The sequence below is a fragment of the Peromyscus californicus genome, unplaced genomic scaffold (genome assembly GCF_007827085.1).
Source record: "Peromyscus californicus insignis strain IS unplaced genomic scaffold, ASM782708v3 Scaffold_16__1_contigs__length_79575227, whole genome shotgun sequence".
Classification (NCBI taxonomy): Eukaryota; Metazoa; Chordata; class Mammalia; order Rodentia; family Cricetidae; genus Peromyscus; species Peromyscus californicus.
In genome coordinates this window covers 23,238,439-23,244,270 of record NW_026294458.1, presented here as the reverse complement: position 1 = coordinate 23,244,270, position 5,832 = coordinate 23,238,439, and the positions used below count along the sequence as shown (strand labels likewise).

Sequence of the window (5,832 nt, the reverse complement as noted above, 5' to 3'; positions counted from 1 at the left end):
AGCCCACTAATGTGTGTGGATTGAAAGGAACTTCTAAGTGATAGCATCACTTATTCAAATACACGTGTGTACATATACATACATACATACGCATATTGTATATATGGTGTGTGTATGAGCATGTATGTGTGCATACACATGATAAAGCCGGAAGTCAACGCCTCTGTCTTTCTTAACCCCTCTCTAAACCTGGAGCTCATCCTCATTGATTTGGCTAGGCTGGTTGGTCTGTGAGATGCAGAGTCCTCCTGCCTCGACCTCCCCAGCGCTGGGATACAAGTATGCACTGCTGTGCACAGTTTTTTACATGGATGCTGGGAATCTGAACCTGAATCTTCAAGCTGACTGAGCCATGGCTCTGAAAAATGCAGGTTTTTTCTAATGGAGAAGCATTAGTCAGTATAAAAGGTGGATTAGCAAGAGCTCTAGCTGTATTTAGATTTCCTATTTCCTTAAATTTTACTGATTATATGTGTTGTCAAGTATCATGTTTAATTAATAACACATGGTAAGGGATTTTGTCCAAAAGGTGGTCATTTTTCTAAAAAGGGGTAACCTTGAGTAAAAGAAAGGTGCTCTTGTCTCTGGGACTCACTTAACCTTGCCTGTGGGTCATCTTGCACTCGACACCTGAGGCCACTTAACTAATCGGAAGTTCCAGGCAGAAAGATGAGTAAAAGTCATCACATACCAGCATCCAGCAGAAGGCCGGGGATGCGCAAAATGACTCGAACAGCTGGATGTTTTGTTTGTTTTTTTATTTTAAAAATGTAAAAAGCGGCAGAGAAATTAAATGGGAGTTGCTGTTTGGGGGCTGTGGGAATCGAGGCACAAATTGTTTCACCTGCTGCCTGCTCGGCTAGAGAAGGCTGACGTGGCTTTCAGAGGAATGTTTCTGTTTTCAAGTTGAGAGGCAGACATTAGTGGAGTCCACACTTCTTCCTTTTCTCTTGTTCTCTCCCAGATCAAATTCAGAACCAGGAGACTCACGCTGAGGCCTCTGCAGGAAACCATCCACAGTAGCTGCTAATGGGAAGCCTAATGACACTTAAATGGGACTGGGAGAGCTAAGAGAGCGGCGCAGATAATATTTATAATAGAAGAGGAAAAAAATAACTGCACTAAGCCAAAACAAGAAGAGGCCCAAGCTGGGAACTGGTAGAAACTCAATAAAGCAAAAGCTGCGGTCTCCCTAAAGAGCGGACACTCACCATAGCCCTACCTACAACTTCTCACCTCACCTGCACCAATGGGGAAGGCTGGGGAAGTGATGAGGCAGCAGCCCACACCTGTGTGGAGTAAGAAGCAGTGGACCCGAGCCAGCTTCCCTTCATTTGCATTTACAACACCCCTTCAACCTACAGGGAACCCACCATGGCTGAGAATTCAAGACCTGGGCTAAATCTACCTGAAACAAAATACACTTTCAGTCACTTTGAAATAGTTAACAATAACAAAAGAACATGCCTGTAGATATTTTTCAAGCCCTTTGTATATCACCTGAGTTTTCCAAACTGATGCAAATGTGTCTTTCATGACTGAATCTTCCATCCATCTTGATAGTATCAGCATACCTGAAATTCTGGAACAATGGATCCGTCTCACAATGTAACCCCTAGACCACTGGTATCAACTGGGAACATGTCAGAAATACAAATTCTTGATCCCCTTCTTAAGCCACTTAACTCAGGGCATCATGGCAGTGGAGCCCCGGCTCTGTGTTTTTACAAGCTCTCCCGGTGATTCCGACTCACAGCTCAAGTTTAAAAACCACTGGCCTATAACATTGTTTCTCAAACTTGGCTGCACACTAGAATCACCTACAGAGCTTTACAAAACAATGTGGAGGCTGCTTCAGACCCCTCCCCGCTAGAAATTTCAATTGATATCAGCTGCACCCTGGATGTTTGATTTATTTTAAAGCCGCACTCTCCCCCACAACTCCCCACCCCCGGTGATTCTCATGTGCAAGAAAGTGTGGAAATCACTAGAACATACCTGAAATATGGAAGTGAGAAGGCCAACCTTTTACAACAAAATGCACCCAGTGAAGCATTAGCTACTTTGGTTATCGCTCTGGAGATGCCCCCGGCAGAGGAACTTGGCGAGGAAAAACAAACGTGCTGGCTCATAATTTCAGAAGGATTTCAGTTCATCACCGTGGGGAGGGCAAGGGGGTGTGCACATGTGGTAAAGAGCCTCACATTGGGCCTGGAACAAGAAGCAGAACACAGAGGTCGGAACCAGAGGCCCACCTTTTATGACTTAGTTTCACCAGGTAGGTCCCACATCACAAAGGTTTCACAGTTGCTAAGACTGCACCAGCAGCTGGAGGGGCGGGTATTAAATCACACATGCCAAATGGGGACCATTTCACATAAAACCCTATCAGGACTCAACAGATATTCAAAGTCAGCATTTATAAATGCTAACTGGTCGATACCGACAGACTCATCAGTGTTTTGCCTTAATCCTATTTCAATGAGAGAGATAATTACTTGCCCCCCCCATCTTGATTTATTTAAACGCTTATTTGAGATTTCCTGTTTTGTCCTGACTTTGAGGCAACTCAAACCACAGTTGTCTTTAAGAATTTTATCTTCCCTCTTTAAAGTACCTGATTCTTGCCATATACATATATATATATACATATATATATGTTACCTATTAAAAATATTATGCCCATGCTTCCCACACTGAAGTACAGAGTCATCCATAAGCTATGCAGCAATGTGTTATGGGACCCAGGAAGCCATCAGTCACAGGCAATGCACATGTCTGGAATCCCAAGTTATTTAAAGACAGGAAATCTAAGATATTCTAATAGTTTGATACCTATCAATATGTTAGAAATTAGAAGGCAAAATATGATTATCCCAAATGCGAATAGTAGCACAGACCTGTAATTCCGGCTGCTCTGGGGGCTGAGGCAGGGGGAATGCAACGTCAAAGCCTGACTGACTAAATAAATAAATGAATAACCAAACAAACAAATAAGAAATACTCACCCTCTCAAGTCTTCCCAAGAACGTTGCCCACCTCCTTTCCCTGCCCTGAGCACCTCACTAGGCTCTGGTGCATACGGACAATGCAAATACCCTCAGCACTACACAGTATATGTGAACCTCACAGAAAGCAGCTTGTTCTAGCTTTAGCAAAAGACAATATAGAAAACAACAGATGACGGAAGAAGGCACTACCACCTGGGGTCTTGATCAGGTTCATTTTCTCCGCTAGTGAAGCGGGGGTGGGGGGGGTGCGGGGGGGGGTGGTCTGGAGTGCAGCAGGTGGTAATGGGAGAAATCTTGGACACAGCACACAGAATCAACTGGTTTTAAAATAAAAGGCATTTATTGGGGCAAAGACACACACACACAGCACATGCTAAGCACACACAGAGAGAGAGAGACCCTCTGAAGAGCAGAGGTGACTGAGGGAGCCACAACCCAATCTCTACTTGAGGACTGGGGGGTCTAAAGGCCAATTGAGTGGACTTCATCCCTCAACTTAGGGTTGGTCAGTTTGAACAAAGACAGGAAATGACGCATCCACCATTGGGGGGGTAAACAAGTCCTGGTCTGGCCTTGAACTTGCAAAGCAGACTGGTCCACAAGCAAGGGGACCTTCTGACAGAAGAAAAAGCCTGCCAGGCTTTTGTTTTAAACTGCCAGCCTTTGTCTCCTGTTGGGGAGCTGAGGAAGAAGCCAGCCATCTCTGTAACCATCCTTTTGATCTAGTCATGGCCCCTCTGCCCATCTGTCTGTCTGCCAGGGAATCTGTCTAACTCCTAGTCCTTCAAAGGCATTTCCCCTTGAGGTTTCCCTGTGCAGGGAGTAGAGAGTTCACGAAGTTCTAACTCATCTTCTGCCACGAAGGTGGTATTGATCGTGGTGCCAAAACAGTAGCGCTGTTATGAACCGGGTGTTTCCACTGTCTCTCTTCTCTCCGGTTTGTATGTTGAAATTCTAACCTCCGGTGAGAGAGGGAAGGTAAGCCCCAGTATCCCCTTCAACCTCTGTCTGATCTTTGAATTTCTTCAGAAGCCAATGGTAAATGAAGGAAAGGGGGCTACGCCCCGGTTGGTTGGACTGACGCACAAGCCCCCACTGGTAGACGCCCCCTACCGGTTCAGCTGAACATTGACTTTGGCCCTCGTTCAGGAGCAGGTAGTCACGGTTGGGGCCGGCTGGGACTTAGCCGATCCCAGGAAGGCGCTGAAAAGAGATAAACTGTGGAACTTCTGATTCACAACAGAAAACTGTAAAACCCTACAAGGCAAAAAGCTTGAAAGAGAAATAAGGTTTACCTCCCCTCTTTCAGAAGAAAAAGGAAATCAGAAAACAGAGACTACAGAGTGAATGACAAAAGTCCACATCAAGATTGCAACCTCGAGGAGATATTGTGGGCATTATGTGTGTGGAGCGGTGGTGTCAAACTCGCACGTGTGTAACACCCCAAGGATTTATTGTTCAGTCTTTTCACTGAATTCTAAATGAAAAAGGAACTCTGTTCTTCAGAGCTTTTACAAAAAAAAAAAAAGTGATAATAAATTTCCCCATAGAGTTGAGCCTGTCTCCCATCTTTTCTTTCTTCCTAACCGAGTCTGAGCTTGAGGGATTGGGAATGCTTCTCATCTAGTTTTGCCTTGGGCGCTGGCACACGACATTTCTGCTCTGTCCCAAGCTAAGTACAGGTGGCAACCTGGAGAAGTCCCAGGGTCCCTTCAGTTTGTCAAAATTTTGAAGAATGGTAAATCTTTCTTCCCTATTAGAAAATAAAAATAAAGTATCTGTGTGACTCCCAGCTAGCCTGAGTCTTCGGGGGTTCTAAGCAACCAAAGAAGCATCTTTCTTTCCCAGAAGCTGGGGAGGGGAGCCCACAGCCTTGTGTGAGCTGTGTGTGGAGCCTCAGCATGTTCACATCCAGGAGAAACTTAGCAACCACCAGTTCAAGCTCTGTTCTGAGAGGAGGAAGGGAGACATGAGAAGGGAAGATGAACTCTTACTACACAGCCAGGGAGACCAGAATCCCAGTAGCTGGAACACAGAGGCTCCTGTTTAACCTGTTTTTCTGCCCATGGATTCAGCTACCCGCGGTCAACAATGGCTGCCAGCAGAGCTCCAGTAGGTCTCTGCTTCCCTGGCAAGCCACAGAGGCAGCACACAGCAGCAGGAAGAGAGAGGACAGCCAAGATCTCACAGGGGGGCTCCTGAGGATTAGCTGGCCAGGGTAGTCTTGTCTAGATGTCTTGTGGCCTGCTGGTCTTAGACAGGCACGAGTCCCATTGCCAGGCAAGTGTGTACATGTGCTCTGGCATGCAGGAAAATAGAGAGCTTGCTAGAGTCTGAAAAATAGATCCTAACAACTTCTATGTCCTTATCTGTAAAATGTGTTAATCACCTCGATCCTGTAGAACTGATGTGAGGCATGGGATTTAGTGTGAAGAATATGAAAAAAAAAAAGCACATTGAGTCGGCTGGGGATGCTACCACAGAGTACTAGACTGGGTGCCTTATAAGCTACAATAATGTATTTCATCCAGCCCTGGGGTCTGCGGCATCTGAGAATGGAGTGCTAGCATGCCAGGCCCAGCTGAGGACCCCCTTCCTGGCACAGGCTTCAGATTCTCCATGGAGCTTCACTGGAAAGAACGAAGGCAGGGAAGAGCTCTCTAGGACACATTTCATAAAACCCACAATCCCACACATCAGGGCTCCCCCCACACAGTCCACTTGACTCCCAAAGGCCCCGCCTCCTATTACCACATCACTGGAGGTTAGTATTTCAACACACAAACCAGGAAGAAGGGGCATGGTGGAAGGATCCAGTCCA

The 5,832-nt window shown here is 46.0% G+C and overlaps 1 long non-coding RNA gene across 1 annotated transcript; it reads right to left on the bottom strand.

The window, feature by feature from the left end:
- Positions 1 to 575: 575 nt before the first annotated feature.
- LOC128112035 (uncharacterized) lies at positions 576 to 2,529 on the bottom strand. Its single transcript, XR_008218822.1, has 3 exons — positions 1,999 to 2,529; positions 1,501 to 1,582; positions 576 to 1,000 (listed from the first exon to the last, which is right to left on the bottom strand). It is a non-coding gene; the product is annotated as an uncharacterized LOC128112035 (long non-coding RNA).
- Between the last annotated feature and the right edge of the window lie 3,303 nt (positions 2,530 to 5,832).